Source organism: Lolium perenne, unplaced genomic scaffold, assembly GCF_019359855.2.
Source record: "Lolium perenne isolate Kyuss_39 unplaced genomic scaffold, Kyuss_2.0 unplaced47, whole genome shotgun sequence".
NCBI classification, from domain to species: domain Eukaryota; kingdom Viridiplantae; phylum Streptophyta; class Magnoliopsida; order Poales; family Poaceae; genus Lolium; species Lolium perenne.
In genome coordinates, this window is record NW_027249005.1 from 257,921 (window position 1) to 283,712 (window position 25,792).

The window sequence follows — 25,792 nt, forward strand, 5'->3', positions numbered from 1 at the left end:
GTTTTTTTGTTTTTACTGTTCGGTTTTGCATGGGCTTTTTCATCCCGATGCTATCCAGGTCCTAGACGCCCCTGATACGGATGTCTACGATAGGGTGTTGGTGCCACATTAGAGAAGATACGGTGACGAAATTGATTATAGGCATCATATAGAAGAGGGAAGTAGTTAAGAGTAACAACATGAATAAGAACAAGCTCCGATTGAGGCCGTTTAGAAAGCATTGAAAATCTCTTGGGGATCTAAGATGAAATTACTTCACTTTCTCACGATCTATATAAATTTTAATGTACGCACACATCCCCTCACACGTGTTGAAACTCTCAACCCCCAAAACGACTAACCCAAAGTAAGAAACAAGTATGCAAAAAACACAAGTTTTTTTTTGTTTTTACTATTCGGTTTTGCATGGGTTATTTCATCCCGATGCTATCCAGGTCCTAGACGCCCCTGATACGGATGTCTACGATAGGGTGTTGGTGCCACATTAGAGAAGATACGGTGACGAAATTGATTATAGGCATCATATAGAAGAGGGAAGTAGTTAAGAGTAACAACATGAATAAGAACAAGCTCCGATTGAGGCCGTTTAGAAAGCATTGAAAATCTCTTGGGGATCTAAGATGAAATTACTTCACTTTCTCACGATCTATATAAATTTTAATGTACGCACACATCCCCTCACACGTGTTGAAACTCTCGACCCCCAAAACGACTAACCCAAAGTAAGAAACAAGTATGCAAAAAACACAAGTTTTTTTTTGTTTTTACTGTTCGGTTTTGCATGGGTTATTTCATCCCGATGCTATCCAGGTCCTAGACGCCCCTGATACGGATGTCTACGATAGGGTGTTGGTGTCACATTAGAGAAGATACGGTGATGAAATTGATTATAGGCATCATCTAGAAGAGGGAAGTAGTTAAGAGTAACAACATGAATAAGAACAAGCTCCGATTGAGGCCGTTTAGAAAGCATTGAAAATCTCTTTGGGATCTAAGATGAAATTACTTCACTTTCTCACGATCTATATAAATTTTAGTGTATGCACACATCCCCTCACACGTGTTGAAACTCTCGACCCCCAAAACGACTAACCCAAAGTAACAAACAAGTATGCAAAAAACACAAGTTTTTTTGTTTTTCTTGTTCGGTTTTGCATGGGCTTTTTCATCCCGATGCTATCCAGGTCCTAGACGCCCCTGATACGGATGTCTACGATAGGGTGTTGGTGCCACATTAGAGAAGATACGGTGACGAAATTGATTATAGGCATCATCTAGAAGAGGGAAGTAGTTAAGAGTAACAACATGAATAAGAACAAGCTCCGATTGAGGCCGTTTAGAAAGCATTGAAAATCTCTTTGGGATCTAAGATGAAATTACTTCACTTTCTCACGATCTATATAAATTTTAATGTACGCACACATCCTCTCACACGTGTTGAAACTCTCGACCCCCAAAACGACTAACCCAAAGTAAGAAACAAGTATGCAAAAAACACAAGTTTTTTTTTGTTTTTACTGTTCGGTTTTGCATGGGTTATTTCATCCCGATGCTATCCAGGTCCTAGACGCCCCTGATACGGATGTCTACGATAGGGTGTTGGTGTCATATTAGAGAAGATACGGTGACGAAATTGATTATAGGAATCATCTAGAAGAGGGAAGTAGTTAAGAGTAACAACATGAATAAGAACAAGCTCCGATTGAGGCCGTTTAGAAAGCATTGAAAATCTCTTTGGGATCTAAGATGAAATTACTTCACTTTCTCACGATCTATATAAATTTTAATGTACGCACACATCCCCTCACACGTGTTGAAACTCTCGACCCCCAAAGCGACTAACATAAAGTAAGAAACAAGTATGCAAAAAACACCATTTTTTTTGTTTTTACTGTTCGGTTTTGCATGGGCTTTTTCATCCCGATGCTATCCAGGTCCTAGACGCCCCTGATACGGATGTCTACGATAGGGTGTTGGTGCCACATTAGAGAAGATACGGTGACGAAATTGATTATAGGCATCATATAGAAGAGGGAAGTAGTTAAGAGTAACAACATGAATAAGAACAAGCTCCGATTGAGGCCGTTTAGAAAGCATTGAAAATCTCTTTGGGATCTAAGATGAAATTACTTCACTTTCTCACGATCTATATAAATTTTAGTGTATGCACACATCCCCTCACACGTGTTGAAACTCTCGACCCCCAAAACGACTAACCCAAAGTAACAAACAAGTATGCAAAAAACACAAGTTTTTTTGTTTTTACTGTTCGGTTTTGCATGGGCTTTTTCATCCCGATGCTATCCAGGTCCTAGACGCCCCTGATACGGATGTCTACGATAGGGTGTTGGTGCCACATTAGAGAAGATACGGTGACGAAATTGATTATAGGCATCATATAGAAGAGGGAAGTAGTTAAGAGTAACAACATGAATAAGAACAAGCTCCGATTGAGGCCGTTTAGAAAGCATTGAAAATCTCTTGGGGATCTAAGATGAAATTACTTCACTTTCTCACGATCTATATAAATTTTAATGTACGCACACATCCCCTCACACGTGTTGAAACTCTCGACCCCCAAAACGACTAACCCAAAGTAAGAAACAAGTATGCAAAAAACACAAGTTTTTTTTGTTTTTACTGTTCGGTTTTGCATGGGTTATTTCATCCCGATGCTATCCAGGTCCTAGACGCCCCTGATACGGATGTCTACGATAGGGTGTTGGTGCCACATTAGAGAAGATACGGTGACGAAATTGATTATAGGCATCATATAGAAGAGGGAAGTAGTTAAGAGTAACAACATGAATAAGAACAAGCTCCGATTGAGGCCGTTTAGAAAGCATTGAAAATCTCTTGGGGATCTAAGATGAAATTACTTCACTTTCTCACGATCTATATAAATTTTAATGTACGCACACATCCCCTCACACGTGTTGAAACTCTCGACCCCCAAAACGACTAACCCAAAGTAAGAAACAAGTATGCAAAAAACACAAGTTTTTTTTTGTTTTTATTGTTCGGTTTTGCATGGGTTATTTCATCCCGATGCTATCCAGGTCCTAGACGCCCCTGATACGGATGTCTACGATAGGGTGTTGGTGTCACATTAGAGAAGATACGGTGACGAAATTGATTATAGGCATCATCTAGAAGAGGGAAGTAGTTAAGAGTAACAACATGAATAAGAACAAGCTCCGATTGAGGCCGTTTAGAAAGCATTGAAAATCTCTTTGGGATCTAAGATGAAATTACTTCACTTTCTCACGATCTATATAAATTTTAGTGTATGCACACATCCCCTCACACGTGTTGAAACTCTCGACCCCAAAACGACTAACCCAAAGTAACCAAAAAGTATTCAAAAAAAACAAGTTTTTTTGTTTTTACTGTTTTGTTTTTAATGGGATTTTTCATAGCGATGCTATCCAGGTCCTAGACGCCCACGATACGGATGTCTACGATAGGGTGTTGGTGCCACATTAGAGAAGATACGGTGACGAAATTGATTATAGGCATCATCTAGAAGAGGGAAGTAGTTAAGAGTAACAACATGAATAAGAACAAGCTCCGATTGAGGCCGTTTAGAAAGCATTGAAAATCTCTTTGGGATCTAAGATGAAATTACTTCACTTTCTCACGATCTATATAAATTTTAATGTACGCACACATCCTCTCACACGTGTTGAAACTCTCGACCCCCAAAACGACTAACCCAAAGTAAGAAACAAGTATGCAAAAAAAACAAGTTTTTTTTGTTTTTCTTGTTCGGTTTTGCATGGGTTATTTCATCCCGATGCTATCCAGGTCCTAGACGCCCCTGATACGGATGTCTACGATAGGGTGTTGGTGTCACATTAGAGAAGATACGGTGACGAAATTGATTATAGGAATCATCTAGAAGAGGGAAGTAGTTAAGAGTAACAACATGAATAAGAACAAGCTCCGATTGAGGCCGTTTAGAAAGCATTGAAAATCTCTTTGGGATCTAAGATGAAATTACTTCACTTTCTCACGATCTATATAAATTTTAATGTACGCACACATCCCCTCACACGTGTTGAAACTCTCGACCCCCAAAACGACTAACATAAAGTAAGAAACAAGTATGCAAAAAACACAAGTTTTTTTTTTTTTGTTTTCGTGTTCGGTTTTGCATGGGCTTTTTCATCCCGATGCTATCCAGGTCCTAGACGCCCCGATACGGATGTCTACGATAGGGTGTTGGTGCCACATTAGAGAAGATACGGTGACGAAATTGATTATAGGCATCATATAGAAGAGGGAAGTAGTTAAGAGTAACAACATGAATAAGAACAAGCTCCGATTGAGGCCGTTTAGAAAGCATTGAAAATCTCTTGGGGATCTAAGATGAAATTACTTCACTTTCTCACGATCTATATAAATTTTAATGTACGCACACATCCCCTCACACGTGTTGAAACTCTCGACCCCCAAAACGACTAACCCAAAGTAAGAAACAAGTATGCAAAAAACACAAGTTTTTTTTTGTTTTCTTGTTCGGTTTTGCATGGGTTATTTCATCCCGATGCTATCCAGGTCCTAGACGCCCCAGATACGGATGTCTACGATAGGGTGTTGGTGTCACATTAGAGAAGATACGGTGACGAAATTGATTATAGGCATCATCTAGAAGAGGGAAGTAGTTAAGAGTAACAACATGAATAAGAACAAGCTCCGATTGAGGCCGTTTAGAAAGCATTGAAAATCTCTTTGGGATCTAAGATGAAATTACTTCACTTTCTCACGATCTATATAAATTTTAATGTACGCACACATCCCCTCACACGTGTTGAAACTCTCGACCCCCAAAACGACTAACCCAAAGTAAGAAACAAGTATGCAAAAAACACAAGTTTTTTTTTGTTTTTACTGTTCGGTTTTGCATGGGCTTTTTCATCCCGATGCTATCCAGGTCCTAGACGCCCCAGATACGGATGTCTACGATAGGGTGTTGGTGCCACATTAGAGAAGATACGGTGACGAAATTGATTATAGGCATCATCTAGAAGAGGGAAGTAGTTAAGAGTAACAACATGAATAAGAACAAGCTCCGATTGAGGCCGTTTAGAAAGCATTGAAAATCTCTTTGGGATCTAAGATGAAATTACTTCACTTTCTCACGATCTATATAAATTTTAGTGTATGCACACATCCCCTCACACGTGTTGAAACTCTCGACCCCCAAAACGACTAACCCAAAGTAACAAACAAGTATGCAAAAAACACAAGTTTTTTTGTTTTTACTGTTCGGTTTTGCATGGGCTTTTTCATCCCGATGCTATCCAGGTCCTAGACGCCCCTGATACGGATGTCTACGATAGGGTGTTGGTGCCACATTAGAGAAGATACGGTGACGAAATTGATTATAGGAATCATCTAGAAGAGGGAAGTAGTTAAGAGTAACAACATGAATAAGAACAAGCTCCGATTGAGGCCGTTTAGAAAGCATTGAAAATCTCTTTGGGATCTAAGATGAAATTACTTCACTTTCTCACGATCTATATAAATTTTAATGTACGCACATCCTCTCACACGTGTTGAAACTCTCGACCCCCAAAACGACTAACCCAAAGTAAGAAACAAGTATGCAAAAAACACAAGCTTTTTTTTGTTTTTTTGTTTCGGTTTTGCATGGGTTATTTCATCCCGATGCTATCCAGGTCCTAGACGCCCCAGATACGGATGTCTACGATAGGGTGTTGGTGTCACATTAGAGAAGATACGGTGACGAAATTGATTATAGGCATCATCTAGAAGAGGGAAGTAGTTAAGAGTAACAACATGAATAAGAACAAGCTCCGATTGAGGCCGTTTAGAAAGCATTGAAAATCTCTTTGGGATCTAAGATGAAATTACTTCACTTTCTCACGATCTATATAAATTTTAATGTACGCACACATCCCCTCACACGTGTTGAAACTCTCGACCCCCAAAACGAATAACCCAAAGTAAGAAACAAGTATGCAAAAAACACAAGTTTTTTTTTGTTTTTACTGTTCGGTTTTGCATGGGCTTTTTCATCCCGATGCTATCCAGGTCCTAGACGCCCCAGATACGGATGTCTACGATAGGGTGTTGGTGCCACATTAGAGAAGATACGGTGACGAAATTGATTATAGGCATCATCTAGAAGAGGGAAGTAGTTAAGAGTAACAACATGAATAAGAACAAGCTCCGATTGAGGCCGTTTAGAAAGCATTGAAAATCTCTTTGGGATCTAAGATGAAATTACTTCACTTTCTCACGATCTATATAAATTTTAGTGTATGCACACATCCCCTCACACGTGTTGAAACTCTCGACCCCAAAACGACTAACCCAAAGTAACAAACAAGTATGCAAAAAACACAAGTTTTTTGTTTTTACTGTTCGGTTTTGCATGGGCTTTTTCATCCCGATGCTATCCAGGTCCTAGACGCCCCTGATACGGATGTCTACGATAGGGTGTTGGTGCCACATTAGAGAAGATACGGTGACGAAATTGATTATAGGAATCATCTAGAAGAGGGAAGTAGTTAAGAGTAACAACATGAATAAGAACAAGCTCCGATTGAGGCCGTTTAGAAAGCATTGAAAATCTCTTTGGGATCTAAGATGAAATTACTTCACTTTCTCACGATCTATATAAATTTTAATGTACGCACACATCCTCTCACACGTGTTGAAACTCTCGACCCCCAAAACGACTAACCCAAAGTAAGAAACAAGTATGCAAAAAACACAAGTTTTTTTTTGTTTTTACTGTTCGGTTTTGCATGGGTTATTTCATCCCGATGCTATCCAGGTCCTAGACGCCCCGAGATACGGATGTCTACGATAGGGTGTTGGTGTCACATTAGAGAAGATACGGTGACGAAATTGATTATAGGAATCTTGTTGAAGTGGAATTAGTTAAGAGTAACAACATGAATAAGAACAAGCTCCGATTGAGGCCGTTTAGAAAGCATTGAAAATCTCTTTGGGATCTAAGATGAAATTACTTCACTTTCTCACGATCTATATAAATTTTAATGTACGCACACATCCTCACACGTGTTGAAACTCTCGACCCCCAAAACGACTAACCCAAAGTAAGAAACAAGTATGCAAAAAACACAAGTTTTTTTTTGTTTTTACTGTTCGGTTTTGCATGGGTTATTTCATCCCGATGCTATCCAGGTCCTAGACGCCCCAGATACGGATGTCTACGATAGGGTGTTGGTGTCACATTAGAGAAGATACGGTGACGAAATTGATTATAGGAATCATCTAGAAGAGGGAAGTAGTTAAGAGTAACAACATGAATAAGAACAAGCTCCGATTGAGGCCGTTTAGAAAGCATTGAAAATCTCTTTGGGATCTAAGATGAAATTACTTCACTTTCTCACGATCTATATAAATTTTAATGTACGCACACATCCCCTCACACGTGTTGAAACTCTCGACCCCAAACGACTAACCCAAAGTAAGAAACAAGTATGCAAAAAACACAAGTTTTTTTTGTTTTTTCTTGTTCGGTTTTGCATGGGTTATTTCATCCCGATGCTATCCAGGTCCTAGACGCCCGGATACGGATGTCTACGATAGGGTGTTGGTGTCACATTAGAGAAGATACGGTGACGAAATTGATTATAGGCATCATCTAGAAGAGGGAAGTAGTTAAGAGTAACAACATGAATAAGAACAAGCTCCGATTGAGGCCGTTTAGAAAGCATTGAAAATCTCTTTGGGATCTAAGATGAAATTACTTCACTTTCTCACGATCTATATAAATTTTAGTGTATGCACACATCCCCTCACACGTGTTGAAACTCTCGACCCCCAAAACGACTAACCCAAAGTAACAAACAAGTATGCAAAAACACAAGTTTTTTTGTTTTTACTGTTCGGTTTTGCATGGGCTTTTTCATCCCGATGCTATCCAGGTCCTAGACGCCCCTGATACGGATGTCTATGATAGGGTGTTGGTGCCACATTAGAGAAGATACGGTGACGAAATTGATTATAGGCATCATATAGAAGAGGGAAGTAGTTAAGAGTAACAACATGAATAAGAACAAGCTCCGATTGAGGCCGTTTAGAAAGCATTGAAAATCTCTTGGGGATCTAAGATGAAATTACTTCACTTTCTCACGATCTATATAAATTTTAATGTACGCACACATCCCCTCACACGTGTTGAAACTCTCGACCCCCAAAAGCGACTAACCCAAAGTAAGAAACAAGTATGCAAAAAACACAAGTTTTTTTGTTTTTCCTGTTCGGTTTTGCATGGGTTATTTCATCCCGATGCTATCCAGGTCCTAGACGCCCCAGATACGGATGTCTACGATAGGGTGTTGGTGTCACATTAGAGAAGATACGGTGACGAAATTGATTATAGGAATCATCTAGAAGAGGGAAGTAGTTAAGAGTAACAACATGAATAAGAACAAGCTCCGATTGAGGCCGTTTAGAAAGCATTGAAAATCTCTTTGGGATCTAAGATGAAATTACTTCACTTTCTCACGATCTATATAAATTTTAGTGTATGCACACATCCCCTCACACGTGTTGAAACTCTCGACCCCCAAAACGACTAACCCAAAGTAACAAACAAGTATGCAAAAAACACAAGTTTTTTTGTTTTTACTGTTCGGTTTTGCATGGGCTTTTTCATCCCGATGCTATCCAGGTCCTAGACGCCCCTGATACGGATGTCTACGATAGGGTGTTGGTGCCACATTAGAGAAGATACGGTGACGAAATTGATTATAGGCATCATATAGAAGAGGGAAGTAGTTAAGAGTAACAACATGAATAAGAACAAGCTCCGATTGAGGCCGTTTAGAAAGCATTGAAAATCTCTTGGGGATCTAAGATGAAATTACTTCACTTTCTCACGATCTATATAAATTTTAATGTACGCACACATCCCCTCACACGTGTTGAAACTCTCAACCCCCAAAACGACTAACCCAAAGTAAGAAACAAGTATGCAAAAAACACAAGTTTTTTTTTGTTTTTACTGTTCGGTTTTGCATGGGTTATTTCATCCCGATGCTATCCAGGTCCTAGACGCCCCTGATACGGATGTCTACGATAGGGTGTTGGTGCCACATTAGAGAAGATACGGTGACGAAATTGATTATAGGCATCATATAGAAGAGGGAAGTAGTTAAGAGTAACAACATGAATAAGAACAAGCTCCGATTGAGGCCGTTTAGAAAGCATTGAAAATCTCTTGGGGATCTAAGATGAAATTACTTCACTTTCTCACGATCTATATAAATTTTAATGTACGCACACATCCCCTCACACGTGTTGAAACTCTCGACCCCCAAAACGACTAACCCAAAGTAAGAAACAAGTATGCAAAAAACACAAGTTTTTTTTTGTTTTTACTGTTCGGTTTTGCATGGGTTATTTCATCCCGATGCTATCCAGGTCCTAGACGCCCCTGATACGGATGTCTACGATAGGGTGTTGGTGTCACATTAGAGAAGATACGGTGATGAAATTGATTATAGGCATCATCTAGAAGAGGGAAGTAGTTAAGAGTAACAACATGAATAAGAACAAGCTCCGATTGAGGCCGTTTAGAAAGCATTGAAAATCTCTTTGGGATCTAAGATGAAATTACTTCACTTTCTCACGATCTATATAAATTTTAGTGTATGCACACATCCCCTCACACGTGTTGAAACTCTCGACCCCCAAAACGACTAACCCAAAGTAACAAACAAGTATGCAAAAAACACAAGTTTTTTTGTTTTTACTGTTCGGTTTTGCATGGGCTTTTTCATCCCGATGCTATCCAGGTCCTAGACGCCCCTGATACGGATGTCTACGATAGGGTGTTGGTGCCACATTAGAGAAGATACGGTGACGAAATTGATTATAGGCATCATCTAGAAGAGGGAAGTAGTTAAGAGTAACAACATGAATAAGAACAAGCTCCGATTGAGGCCGTTTAGAAAGCATTGAAAATCTCTTTGGGATCTAAGATGAAATTACTTCACTTTCTCACGATCTATATAAATTTTAATGTACGCACACATCCTCTCACACGTGTTGAAACTCTCGACCCCCAAAACGACTAACCCAAAGTAACAAACAAGTATGCAAAAAACACAAGTTTTTTTTTGTTTTTACTGTTCGGTTTTGCATGGGTTATTTCATCCCGATGCTATCCAGGTCCTAGACGCCCCTGATACGGATGTCTACGATAGGGTGTTGGTGTCATATTAGAGAAGATACGGTGACGAAATTGATTATAGGAATCATCTAGAAGAGGGAAGTAGTTAAGAGTAACAACATGAATAAGAACAAGCTCCGATTGAGGCCGTTTAGAAAGCATTGAAAATCTCTTTGGGATCTAAGATGAAATTACTTCACTTTCTCACGATCTATATAAATTTTAATGTACGCACACATCCCCTCACACGTGTTGAAACTCTCGACCCCCAAAACGACTAACATAAAGTAAGAAACAAGTATGCAAAAAACACAAGTTTTTTTTTGTTTTTACTGTTCGGTTTTGCATGGGCTTTTTCATCCCGATGCTATCCAGGTCCTAGACGCCCCTGATACGGATGTCTACGATAGGGTGTTGGTGCCACATTAGAGAAGATACGGTGACGAAATTGATTATAGGCATCATATAGAAGAGGGAAGTAGTTAAGAGTAACAACATGAATAAGAACAAGCTCCGATTGAGGCCGTTTAGAAAGCATTGAAAATCTCTTTGGGATCTAAGATGAAATTACTTCACTTTCTCACGATCTATATAAATTTTAGTGTATGCACACATCCCCTCACACGTGTTGAAACTCTCGACCCCCAAAACGACTAACCCAAAGTAACAAACAAGTATGCAAAAAACACAAGTTTTTTTGTTTTTACTGTTCGGTTTTGCATGGGCTTTTTCATCCCGATGCTATCCAGGTCCTAGACGCCCCTGATACGGATGTCTACGATAGGGTGTTGGTGCCACATTAGAGAAGATACGGTGACGAAATTGATTATAGGCATCATATAGAAGAGGGAAGTAGTTAAGAGTAACAACATGAATAAGAACAAGCTCCGATTGAGGCCGTTTAGAAAGCATTGAAAATCTCTTGGGGATCTAAGATGAAATTACTTCACTTTCTCACGATCTATATAAATTTTAATGTACGCACACATCCCCTCACACGTGTTGAAACTCTCGACCCCCAAAACGACTAACCCAAAGTAAGAAACAAGTATGCAAAAAACACAAGTTTTTTTTGTTTTTACTGTTCGGTTTTGCATGGGTTATTTCATCCCGATGCTATCCAGGTCCTAGACGCCCCTGATACGGATGTCTACGATAGGGTGTTGGTGCCACATTAGAGAAGATACGGTGACGAAATTGATTATAGGCATCATATAGAAGAGGGAAGTAGTTAAGAGTAACAACATGAATAAGAACAAGCTCCGATTGAGGCCGTTTAGAAAGCATTGAAAATCTCTTGGGGATCTAAGATGAAATTACTTCACTTTCTCACGATCTATATAAATTTTAATGTACGCACACATCCCCTCACACGTGTTGAAACTCTCGACCCCCAAAACGACTAACCCAAAGTAAGAAACAAGTATGCAAAAAACACAAGTTTTTTTTTGTTTTCTTGTTCGGTTTTGCATGGGTTATTTCATCCCGATGCTATCCAGGTCCTAGACGCCCCGATACGGATGTCTTCGATAGGGTGTTGGTGTCACATTAGAGAAGATACGGTGACGAAATTGATTATAGGCATCATCTAGAAGAGGAAGTAGTTAAGAGTAACAACATGAATAAGAACAAGCTCCGATTGAGGCCGTTTAGAAAGCATTGAAAATCTCTTTGGGATCTAAGATGAAATTACTTCACTTTCTCACGATCTATATAAATTTTAGTGTATGCACACATCCCCTCACACGTGTTGAAACTCTCGACCCCCAAAACGACTAACCCAAAGTAACAAACAAGTATGCAAAAAACACAAGTTTTTTTGTTTTTACTGTTCGGTTTTGCATGGGCTTTTTCATCCCGATGCTATCCAGGTCCTAGACGCCCCTGATACGGATGTCTACGATAGGGTGTTGGTGCCACATTAGAGAAGATACGGTGACGAAATTGATTATAGGCATCATCTAGAAGAGGGAAGTAGTTAAGAGTAACAACATGAATAAGAACAAGCTCCGATTGAGGCCGTTTAGAAAGCATTGAAAATCTCTTTGGGATCTAAGATGAAATTACTTCACTTTCTCACGATCTATATAAATTTTAATGTACGCACACATCCTCTCACACGTGTTGAAACTCTCGACCCCCAAAACGACTAACCCAAAGTAAGAAACAAGTATGCAAAAAAAACAAGTTTTTTTTTGTTTTTACTGTTCGGTTTTGCATGGGTTATTTCATCCCGATGCTATCCAGGTCCTAGACGCCCCTGATACGGATGTCTACGATAGGGTGTTGGTGTCACATTAGAGAAGATACGGTGACGAAATTGATTATAGGAATCATCTAGAAGAGGGAAGTAGTTAAGAGTAACAACATGAATAAGAACAAGCTCCGATTGAGGCCGTTTAGAAAGCATTGAAAATCTCTTTGGGATCTAAGATGAAATTACTTCACTTTCTCACGATCTATATAAATTTTAATGTACGCACACATCCTCTCACACGTGTTGAAACTCTCGACCCCCAAAACGACTAACATAAAGTAAGAAACAAGTATGCAAAAAACACAAGTTTTTTTTTGTTTTTACTGTTCGGTTTTGCATGGGCTTTTTCATCCCGATGCTATCCAGGTCCTAGACGCCCCTGATACGGATGTCTACGATAGGGTGTTGGTGCCACATTAGAGAAGATACGGTGACGAAATTGATTATAGGCATCATATAGAAGAGGGAAGTAGTTAAGAGTAACAACATGAATAAGAACAAGCTCCGATTGAGGCCGTTTAGAAAGCATTGAAAATCTCTTGGGGATCTAAGATGAAATTACTTCACTTTCTCACGATCTATATAAATTTTAATGTACGCACACATCCCCTCACACGTGTTGAAACTCTCGACCCCCAAAACGACTAACCCAAAGTAAGAAACAAGTATGCAAAAAACACAAGTTTTTTTTTGTTTTTACTGTTCGGTTTTGCATGGGTTATTTCATCCCGATGCTATCCAGGTCCTAGACGCCCCAGATACGGATGTCTACGATAGGGTGTTGGTGTCACATTAGAGAAGATACGGTGACGAAATTGATTATAGGCATCATCTAGAAGAGGGAAGTAGTTAAGAGTAACAACATGAATAAGAACAAGCTCCGATTGAGGCCGTTTAGAAAGCATTGAAAATCTCTTTGGGATCTAAGATGAAATTACTTCACTTTCTCACGATCTATATAAATTTTAGTGTATGCACACATCCCCTCACACGTGTTGAAACTCTCGACCCCAAAACGACTAACCCAAAGTAACAAACAAGTATGCAAAAAACACAAGTTTTTTTGTTTTTCTTGTTCGGTTTTGCATGGGCTTTTTCATCCCGATGCTATCCAGGTCCTAGACGCCCCTGATACGGATGTCTACGATAGGGTGTTGGTGCCACATTAGAGAAGATACGGTGACGAAATTGATTATAGGCATCATATAGAAGAGGGAAGTAGTTAAGAGTAACAACATGAATAAGAACAAGCTCCGATTGAGGCCGTTTAGAAAGCATTGAAAATCTCTTGGGGATCTAAGATGAAATTACTTCACTTTCTCACGATCTATATAAATTTTAATGTACGCACACATCCCCTCACACGTGTTGAAACTCTCGACCCCCAAAACGACTAACCCAAAGTAAGAAACAAGTATGCAAAAAACACAAGTTTTTTTTTGTTTTTTCTGTTCGGTTTTGCATGGGTTATTTCATCCCGATGCTATCCAGGTCCTAGACGCCCCTGATACGGATGTCTACGATAGGGTGTTGGTGTCACATTAGAGAAGATACGGTGACGAAATTGATTATAGGCATCATCTAGAAGAGGGAAGTAGTTAAGAGTAACAACATGAATAAGAACAAGCTCCGATTGAGGCCGTTTAGAAAGCATTGAAAATCTCTTTGGGATCTAAGATGAAATTACTTCACTTTCTCACGATCTATATAAATTTTAGTGTATGCACACATCCCCTCACACGTGTTGAAACTCTCGACCCCCAAAATGACTAACCCAAAGTAACAAACAAGTATGCAAAAAACACAAGTTTTTTTGTTTTTACTGTTCGGTTTTGCATGGGCTTTTTCATCCCGATGCTATCCAGGTCCTAGATGCCCCTGATACGGATGTCTACGATAGGGTGTTGGTGCCACATTAGAGAAGATACGGTGACGAAATTGATTATAGGCATCATATAGAAGAGGGAAGTAGTTAAGAGTAACAACATGAATAAGAACAAGCTCCGATTGAGGCCGTTTAGAAAGCATTGAAAATCTCTTGGGGATCTAAGATGAAATTACTTCACTTTCTCACGATCTATATAAATTTTAATGTACGCACACATCCCCTCACACGTGTTGAAACTCTCGACCCCCAAAACGACTAACCCAAAGTAAGAAACAAGTATGCAAAAAACACAAGTTTTTTTTTGTTTTTACTGTTCGGTTTTGCATGGGTTATTTCATCCCGATGCTATCCAGGTCCTAGACGCCCCAGATACGGATGTCTACGATAGGGTGTTGGTGTCACATTAGAGAAGATACGGTGACGAAATTGATTATAGGCATCATCTAGAAGAGGGAAGTAGTTAAGAGTAACAACATGAATAAGAACAAGCTCCGATTGAGGCCGTTTAGAAAGCATTGAAAATCTCTTTGGGATCTAAGATGAAATTACTTCACTTTCTCACGATCTATATAAATTTTAGTGTATGCACACATCCCCTCACACGTGTTGAAACTCTCGACCCCCAAAACGACTAACCCAAAGTAACAAACAAGTATGCAAAAAACACAAGTTTTTTTGTTTTTACTGTTCGGTTTTGCATGTGCTTTTTCATCCCGATGCTATCCAGGTCCTAGACGCCCCTGATACGGATGTCTACGATAGGGTGTTGGTGCCACATTAGAGAAGATACGGTGACGAAATTGATTATAGGCATCATCTAGAAGAGGGAAGTAGTTAAGAGTAACAACATGAATAAGAACAAGCTCCGATTGAGGCCGTTTAGAAAGCATTGAAAATCTCTTTGGGATCTAAGATGAAATTACTTCACTTTCTCACGATCTATATAAATTTTAATGTACGCACACATCCTCTCACACGTGTTGAAACTCTCGACCCCCAAAACGACTAACCCAAAGTAAGAAACAAGTATGCAAAAAACACAAGTTTTTTTTTGTTTTTACTGTTCGGTTTTGCATGGGTTATTTCATCCCGATGCTATCCAGGTCCTAGACGCCCCTGATACGGATGTCTACGATAGGGTGTTGGTGTCACATTAGAGAAGATACGGTGACGAAATTGATTATAGGCATCATCTAGAAGAGGGAAGTAGTTAAGAGTAACAACATGAATAAGAACAAGCTCCGATTGAGGCCGTTTAGAAAGCATTGAAAATCTCTTTGGGATCTAAGATGAAATTACTTCACTTTCTCACGATCTATATAAATTTTAGTGTATGCACACATCCCCTCACACGTGTTGAAACTCTCGACCCCCAAAATGACTAACCCAAAGTAACAAACAAGTATGCAAAAAACACAAGTTTTTTTGTTTTTACTGTTCGGTTTTGCATGGGCTTTTTCATCCCGATGCTATCCAGGTCCTAGATGCCCCTGATACGGATGTCTACGATAGGGTGTTGGTGCCACATTAGAGAAGATACGGTGACGAAATTGATTATAGGCATCATATAGAAGAGGGAAGTAGTTAAGAGTAACAACATGAATAAGAACAAGCTCCGATTGAGGCCGTTTAGAAAGCATTGAAAATCTCTTGGGGATCTAAGATGAAATTACTTCACTTTCTCACGATCTATATAAATTTTAATGTACGCACACATCCCCTCACACGTGTTGAAACTCTCGACCCCCCAAAACGACTAACCCAAAGTAAGAAACAAGTATGCAAAAAACACAAGTTTTTTTTTGTTTTTACTGTTCGGTTTTGCATGGGTTATTTCATCCCGATGCTATCCAGGTCCTAGACGCCCCAGATACGGATGTCTACGATAGGGTGTTGGTGTCACATTAGAGAAGATACGGTGACGAAATTGATTATAGGCATCATCTAGAAGAGGGAAGTAGTTAAGAGTAACAACATGAATAAGAACAAGCTCCGATTGAGGCCGTTTAGAAAGCATTGAAAATCTCTTTGGGATCTAAGATGAAATTACTTCACTTTCTCACGATCTATATAAATTTTAGTGTATGCACACATCCCCTCACACGTGTTGAAACTCTCGACCCCCAAAACGACTAACCCAAAGTAACAAACAAGTATGCAAAAAACACAAGTTTTTTTGTTTTTACTGTTCGGTTTTGCATGGGCTTTTTCATCCCGATGCTATCCAGGTCGTTGACGCCCGATACGGATGTCTACGATAGGGTGTTGGTGCCACATTAGAGAAGATACGGTGACGAAATTGATTATAGGCATCATATAGAAGAGGGAAGTAGTTAAGAGTAACAACATGAATAAGAACAAGCTCCGATTGAGGCCGTTTAGAAAGCATTGAAAATCTCTTGGGGATCTAAGATGAAATTACTTCACTTTCTCACGATCTATATAAATTTTAATGTACGCACACATCCCCTCACACGTGTTGAAACTCTCGACCCCCAAAACGACTAACCCAAAGTAAGAAACAAGTATGCAAAAAACACAAGTTTTTTTTTGTTTTTTATGTTCGGTTTTGCATGGGTTATTTCATTCCGATGCTATCCAGGTCCTAGACGCCCCGAGATACGGATGTCTACGATAGGGTGTTGGTGTCACATTAGAGAAGATACGGTGACGAAATTGATTATAGGCATCATCTAGAAGAGGGAAGTAGTTAAGAGTAACAACATGAATAAGAACAAGCTCCGATTGAGGCCGTTTAGAAAGCATTGAAAATCTCTTTGGGATCTAAGATGAAATTACTTCACTTTCTCACGATCTATATAAATTTTAGTGTATGCACACATCCCCTCACACGTGTTGAAACTCTCGACCCCAAAATGACTAACCCAAAGTAACAAACAAGTATGCAAAAAACACAAGTTTTTTTGTTTTTACTGTTCGGTTTTGCATGGGCTTTTTCATCCCGATGCTATCCAGGTCCTAGATGCCCCTGATACGGATGTCTACGATAGGGTGTTGGTGCCACATTAGAGAAGATACGGTGACGAAATTGATTATAGGCATCATATAGAAGAGGGAAGTAGTTAAGAGTAACAACATGAATAAGAACAAGCTCCGATTGAGGCCGTTTAGAAAGCATTGAAAATCTCTTGGGGATCTAAGATGAAATTACTTCACTTTCTCACGATCTATATAAATTTTAATGTACGCACACATCCCCTCACACGTGTTGAAACTCTCGACCCCCAAAACGACTAACCCAAAGTAAGAAACAAGTATGCAAAAAACACAAGTTTTTTTTTGTTTTTACTGTTCGGTTTTGCATGGGTTATTTCATCCCGATGCTATCCAGGTCCTAGACGCCCCAGATACGGATGTCTACGATAGGGTGTTGGTGTCACATTAGAGAAGATACGGTGACGAAATTGATTATAGGCATCATCTAGAAGAGGGAAGTAGTTAAGAGTAACAACATGAATAAGAACAAGCTCCGATTGAGGCCGTTTAGAAAGCATTGAAAATCTCTTTGGGATCTAAGATGAAATTACTTCACTTTCTCACGATCTATATAAATTTTAGTGTATGCACACATCCCCTCACACGTGTTGAAACTCTCGACCCCCAAAACGACTAACCCAAAGTAACAAACAAGTATGCAAAAAACACAAGTTTTTTTGTTTTTACTGTTCGGTTTTGCATGTGCTTTTTCATCCCGATGCTATCCAGGTCCTAGACGCCCCTGATACGGATGTCTAGGATAGGGTGTTGGTGCCACATTAGAGAAGATACGGTGACGAAATTGATTATAGGCATCATCTAGAAGAGGGAAGTAGTTAAGAGTAACAACATGAATAAGAACAAGCTCCGATTGAGGCCGTTTAGAAAGCATTGAAAATCTCTTTGGGATCTAAGATGAAATTACTTCACTTTCTCACGATCTATATAAATTTTAATGTACGCACACATCCTCTCACACGTGTTGAAACTCTCGACCCCAAAACGACTAACCCAAAGTAAGAAACAAGTATGCAAAAAACACAAGTTTTTTTGTTTTTACTGTTCGGTTTTGCATGGGTTATTTCATCCCGATGCTATCCAGGTCCTAGACGCCCCAGATACGGATGTCTACGATAGGGTGTTGGTGTCACATTAGAGAAGATACGGTGATGAAATTGATTATAGGAATCATCTAGAAGAGGGAAGTAGTTAAGAGTAACAACATGAATAAGAACAAGCTCCGATTGAGGCCGTTTAGAAAGCATTGAAAATCTCTTTGGGATCTAAGATGAAATTACTTCACTTTCTCACGATCTATATAAATTTTAATGTACGCACACATCCCCTCACACGTGTTGAAACTCTCGACCCCCAAAACGACTAACCCAAAGTAAGAAACAAGTATGCAAAAAACACAAGTTTTTTTTGTTTTTCCTGTTCGGTTTTGCATGGGTTATTTCATCCCGATGCTATCCAGGTCCTAGACGCCCCAGATACGGATGTCTACGATAGGGTGTTGGTGTCACATTAGAGAAGATACGGTGACGAAATTGATTATAGGAATCATCTAGAAGAGGGAAGTAGTTAAGAGTAACAACATGAATAAGAACAAGCTCCGATTGAGGCCGTTTAGAAAGCATTGAAAATCTCTTTGGGATCTAAGATGAAATTACTTCACTTTCTCACGATCTATATAAATTTTAATGTACGCACACATCCCCTCACACGTGTTGAAACTCTCGACCCCAAAACGACTAACCCAAAGTAAGAAACAAGTATGCAAAAAACACAAGTTTTTTTTTGTTTTTACTGTTCGGTTTTGCATGGGTTATTTCATCCCGATGCTATCCAGGTCCTAGACGCCCCAGATACGGATGTCTACGATAGGGTGTTGGTGTCACATTAGAGAAGATACGGTGACGAAATTGATTATAGGCATCATCTAGAAGAGGGAAGTAGTTAAGAGTAACAACATGAATAAGAACAAGCTCCGATTGAGGCCGTTTAGAAAGCATTGAAAATCTCTTGGGGATCTAAGATGAAATTACTTCACTTTCTCACGATCTATATAAATTTTAATGTACGCACACATCCCCTCACACGTGTTGAAACTCTCGACCCCCAAAACGACTAACCCAAAGTAAGAAACAAGTATGCAAAAAACACAAGTTTTTTTTTGTTTTTCGTGTTCGGTTTTGCATGGGTTATTTCATCCCGATGCTATCCAGGTCCTAGACGCCCCAGATACGGATGTCTACGATAGGGTGTTGGTGTCACATTAGAGAAGATACGGTGACGAAATTGATTATAGGAATCATCTAGAAGAGGGAAGTAGTTAAGAGTAACAACTTGAATAAGAACAAGCTCCGATTGAGGCCGTTTAGAAAGCATTGAAAATCTCTTTGGGATCTAAGATGAAATTACTTCACTTTCTCACGATCTATATAAATTTTAATGTACGCACACATCCCCTCACACGTGTTGAAACTCTCGACCCCCAAAACGACTAACCCAAAGTAAGAAACAAGTATGCAAAAAACACAAGTTTTTTTTTGTTTTTATTGTTCGGTTTTGCATGGGTTATTTCATCCCGATGCTATCCAGGTCCTAGACGCCCCTGATACGGATGTCTACGATAGGGTGTTGGTGTCACATTAGAGAAGATACGGTGACGAAATTGATTATAGGAATCATCTAGAAGAGGGAAGTAGTTAAGAGTAACAACATGAATAAGAACAAGCTCCGATTGAGGCCGTTTAGAAAGCATTGAAAATCTCTTTGGGATCTAAGATGAAATTACTTCACTTTCTCACGATCTATATAAATTTTAATGTACGCACACATCCCCTCACACGTGTTGAAACTCTCGACCCCCAAAACGACTAACCCAAAGTAAGAAACAAGTATGCAAAAAACACAAGTTTTTTTGTTTTTCTTGTTCGGTTTTGCATGGGTTATTTCATCCCGATGCTATCCAGGTCCTAGACGCCCCAGATACGGATGTCTACGATAGGGTGTTGGTGTCACATTAGAGAAGATACGGTGACGAAATTGATTATAGGCATCATCTAGAAGAGGGAAGTAGTTAAGAGTAACAACATGAATAAGAACAAGCTCCGATTGAGGCCGTTTAGAAAGCATTGAAAATCTCTTTGGGATCTAAGATGAAATTACTTCACTTTCTCACGATCTATATAAATTTTAGTGTATGCACACATCCCCTCACACGTGTTGAAACTCTCGACCCCCAAAACGACTAACCCAAAGTAACAAACAAGTATGCAAAAAACACAAGTTTTTTTGTTTTTACTGTTCGGTTTTGCATGGGCTTTTTCATCCCGATGCTATCCAGGTCCTAGACGCCCCTGATACGGATGTCTACGATAGGGTGTTGGTGCCACATTAGAGAAGATACGGTGACGAAATTGATTATAGGCATCATATAGAAGAGGGAAGTAGTTAAGAGTAACAACATGAATAAGAACAAGCTCCGATTGAGGCCGTTTAGAAAGCATTGAAAATCTCTTGGGGATCTAAGATGAAATTACTTCACTTTCTCACGATCTATATAAATTTTAATGTACGCACACATCCCCTCACACGTGTTGAAACTCTCGACCCCCCAAAACGACTAACCCAAAGTAAGAAACAAGTATGCAAAAAACACAAGTTTTTTTTTGTTTTTCTTGTTCGGTTTTGCATGGGTTATTTCATCCCGACGCTATCCAGGTCCTAGACGCCCCTGATACGGATGTCTACGATAGGGTGTTGGTGTCACATTAGAGAAGATACGGTGACGAAATTGATTATAGGCATCATCTAGAAGAGGGAAGTAGTTAAGAGTAACAACATGAATAAGAACAAGCTCCGATTGAGGCCGTTTAGAAAGCATTGAAAATCTCTTTGGGATCTAAGATGAAATTACTTCACTTTCTCACGATCTATATAAATTTTAGTGTATGCACACATCCCCTCACACGTGTTGAAACTCTCGACCCCCAAAACGACTAACCCAAAGTAACAAACAAGTATGCAAAAAACACAAGTTTTTTTGTTTTTACTGTTCGGTTTTGCATGGGCTTTTTCATCCCGATGCTATCCAGGTCCTAGACGCCCCTGATACGGATGTCTACGATAGGGTGTTGGTGCCACATTAGAGAAGATACGGTGACGAAATTGATTATAGGCATCATATAGAAGAGGGAAGTAGTTAAGAGTAACAACATGAATAAGAACAAGCTCCGATTGAGGCCGTTTAGAAAGCATTGAAAATCTCTTGGGGATCTAAGATGAAATTACTTCACTTTCTCACGATCTATATAAATTTTAATGTACGCACACATCCCCTCACACGTGTTGAAACTCTCGACCCCAAAACGACTAACCCAAAGTAAGAAACAAGTATGCAAAAAACACAAGTTTTTTTTTGTTTTTTCTGTTCGGTTTTGCATGGGTTATTTCATCCCGATGCTATCCAGGTCCTAGACGCCCCAGATACGGATGTCTACGATAGGGTGTTGGTGTCACATTAGAGAAGATACGGTGACGAAATTGATTATAGGCATCATCTAGAAGAGGGAAGTAGTTAAGAGTAACAACATGAATAAGAACAAGCTCCGATTGAGGCCGTTTAGAAAGCATTGAAAATCTCTTTGGGATCTAAGATGAAATTACTTCACTTTCTCACGATCTATATAAATTTTAGTGTATGCACACATCCCCTCACACGTGTTGAAACTCTCGACCCCCAAAACGACTAACCCAAAGTAACAAACAAGTATGCAAAAAACACAAGTTTTTTTGTTTTTACTGTTCGGTTTTGCATGGGCTTTTTCATCCCGATGCTATCCAGGTCCTAGACGCCCCTGATACGGATGTCTACGATAGGGTGTTGGTGCCACATTAGAGAAGATACGGTGACGAAATTGATTATAGGCATCATCTAGAAGAGGGAAGTAGTTAAGAGTAACAACATGAATAAGAACAAGCTCCGATTGAGGCCGTTTAGAAAGCATTGAAAATCTCTTTGGGATCTAAGATGAAATTACTTCACTTTCTCACGATCTATATAAATTTTAATGTACGCACACATCCTCTCACACGTGTTGAAACTCTCGACCCCCAAAACGACTAACCCAAAGTAAGAAACAAGTATGCAAAAAACACAAGTTTTTTTTGTTTTTACTGTTCGGTTTTGCATGGGTTATTTCATCCCGATGCTATCCAGGTCCTAGACGCCCCAGATACGGATGTCTACGATAGGGTGTTGGTGTCACATTAGAGAAGATACGGTGACGAAATTGATTATAGGAATCATCTAGAAGAGGGAAGTAGTTAAGAGTAACAACATGAATAAGAACAAGCTCCGATTGAGGCCGTTTAGAAAGCATTGAAAATCTCTTTGGGATCTAAGATGAAATTACTTCACTTTCTCACGATCTATATAAATTTTAATGTACGCACACATCCCCTCACACGTGTTGAAACTCTCGACCCCCAAAACGACTAACCCAAAGTAAGAAACAAGTATGCAAAAAACACAAGTTTTTTTGTTTTTTCTTGTTCGGTTTTGCATGGGCTATTTCATCCCGATCCTATCCAGGTCCTAGACGCCCCTGATACGGATGTCTACGATAGGGTGTTGGTGCCACATTAGAGAAGATACGGTGACGAAATTGATTATAGGCATCATCTAGAAGAGGGAAGTAGTTAAGAGTAACAACATGAATAAGAACAAGCTCCGATTGAGGCCGTTTAGAAAGCATTGAAAATCTCTTTGGGATCTAAGATGAAATTACTTCACTTTCTCACGTTCTATATAAATTTTAGTGTATGCACACATCCCCTCACACGTGTTGAAACTCTCGACCCCAAAGCACTAACCCAAAGTAACAAACAAGTATGCAAAAAACACAAGTTTTTTGTTTTTACTGTTCGGTTTTGCATGGGCTTTTTCATCCCGATGCTATCCAGGTCCTAGACGCCCCGATACGGATGTCTACGATAGGGTGTTGGTGCCACATTAGAGAAGATACGGTGACGAAATTGATTATAGGCATCATCTAGAAGAGGGAAGTAGTTAAGAGTAACAACATGAATAAGAACAAGCTCCGATTGAGGCCGTTTAGAAAGCATTGAAAATCTCTTTGGGATCTAAGATGAAATTAATTCACTTTCTCACGATCTATATAAATTTTAATGTACGCACACATCCCCTCACACGTGTTGAAACTCTCGACCCCCAAAACGACTAACCCAAAGTAAGAAACAAGTATGCAAAAAACACAAGTTTTTTTTTGTTTTTACTGTTCGGTTTTGCATGGGTTATTTCATCCCGATGCTATCCAGGTCCTAGACGCCCCAGATACGAATGTCTACGATAGGGTGTTGGTGTCACATTAGAGAAGATACGGTGACGAAATTGATTATAGGCATCATCTAGAAGAGGGAAGTAGTTAAGAGTAACAACATGAATAAGAACAAGCTCCGATTGAGGCCGTTTAGAAAGCATTGAAAATCTCTTTGGGATCTAAGATGAAATTACTTCACTTTCTCACGATCTATATAAATTTTAATGTACGCACACATCCCCTCACACGTGTTGAAACTCTCGACCCCCAAAACGACTAACCCAAAGTAAGAAACAAGTATGCAAAAAACACAAGTTTTTTTTGTTTTTACTGTTCGGATTTGCATGGGTTATTTCATCCCGATGCTATCCAGGTCCTAGACGCCCCAGATACGGATGTCTACGATAGGGTGTTGGTGTCACATTAGAGAAGATACGGTGATGAAATTGATTATAGGCATCATATAGAAGAGGGAAGTAGTTAAGAGTAACAACATGAATAAGAACAAGCTCTGATTGAGGCCGTTTAGAAAGCATTGAAAATCTCTTGGGGATCTAAGATGAAATTACTTCAATTTCTCACGATCTATATAAATTTTAATGTACGCACACATCCCCTCACACGTGTTGAAACTCTCGACCCCCAAAACGACTAACCCAAAGTAAGAAACAAGTATGCAAAAAACACAAGTTTTTTTTTGTTTTTACTGTTCGGTTTTGCATGGGTTATTTCATCCCGATGCTATCCAGGTCCTAGACGCCCCAGATACGGATGTCTACGATAGGGTGTTGGTGTCACATTAGAGAAGATACGGTGACGAAATTGATTATAGGCATCATCTAGAAGAGGGAAGTAGTTAAGAGTAACAACATGAATAAGAACAAGCTCCGATTGAGGCCGTTTAGAAAGCATTGAAAATCTCTTTGGGATCTAAGATGAAATTACTTCACTTTCTCACGATCTATATGAATTTTAGTGTATGCACACATCCCCTCACACGTGTTGAAACTCTCGACCCCCAAAACGACTAACCCAAAGTAACAAACAAGTATGCAAAAAACACAAGTTTTTTGTTTTTACTGTTCGGTTTTGCATGGGCTTTTTCATCCCGATGCTATCCAGGTCCTAGACACCCCTGATACGGATGTGTACGATAGGGTGTTGGTGCCACATTAGAGAAGATACAGTGACGAAATTGATTATAGGCATCATCTAGAAGAGGGAAGTAGTTAAGAGTAACAACATGAATAAGAACAAGCTCCGATTGAGGCCGTTTAGAAAGCATTGAAAATCTCTTTGGGATCTAAGATGAAATTAATTCACTTTCTCACGATCTATATAAATTTTAATGTACGCACACATCCCCTCACACGTGTTGAAACTCTCGACCCCCAAAACGACTAACCCAAAGTAAGAAACAAGTATGCAAAAAACACAAGTTTTTTTTTTTGTTTTTATTGTTCGGTTTTGCATGGGTTATTTCATCCCGATGCTATCCAGGTCCTAGACGCCCCAGATACGGATGTCTACGATAGGGTGTTGGTGTCACATTAGAGAAGATACGGTGACGAAATTGATTATAGGCATCATCTAGAATAGGGAAGTAGTTAAGAGTAACAACATGAATAAGAACAAGCTCCGATTGAGGCCGTTTAGAAAGCATTGAAAATCTCTTTGGGATCTAAGATGAAATTACTTCACTTTCTCACGATCTATATAAATTTTAGTGTACGCACACATCCCCTCACACGTGTTGAAACTCTCGACCCCCAAAACGACTAACCCAAAGTAAGAAACAAGTATGCAAAAAACACAAGTTTTTTTTTGTTTTTACTGTTCAGTTTTGCATGGGTTATTTCATCCCGATGCTATCCAGGTCCTAGACGCCCCAGATACGAATGTCTACGATAGGGTGTTGGTGTCACATTAGAGAAGATACGGTGACGAAATTGATTATAGGCATCATCTAGAAGAGGGAAGTAGTTAAGAGTAACAACATGAATAAGAACAAGCTCCGATTGAGGCCGTTTAGAAAGCATTGAAAATCTCTTTGGGATCTAAGATAAAATTACTTCACTTTCTCACGATCTATATAAATTTTAATGTACGCACACATCCCC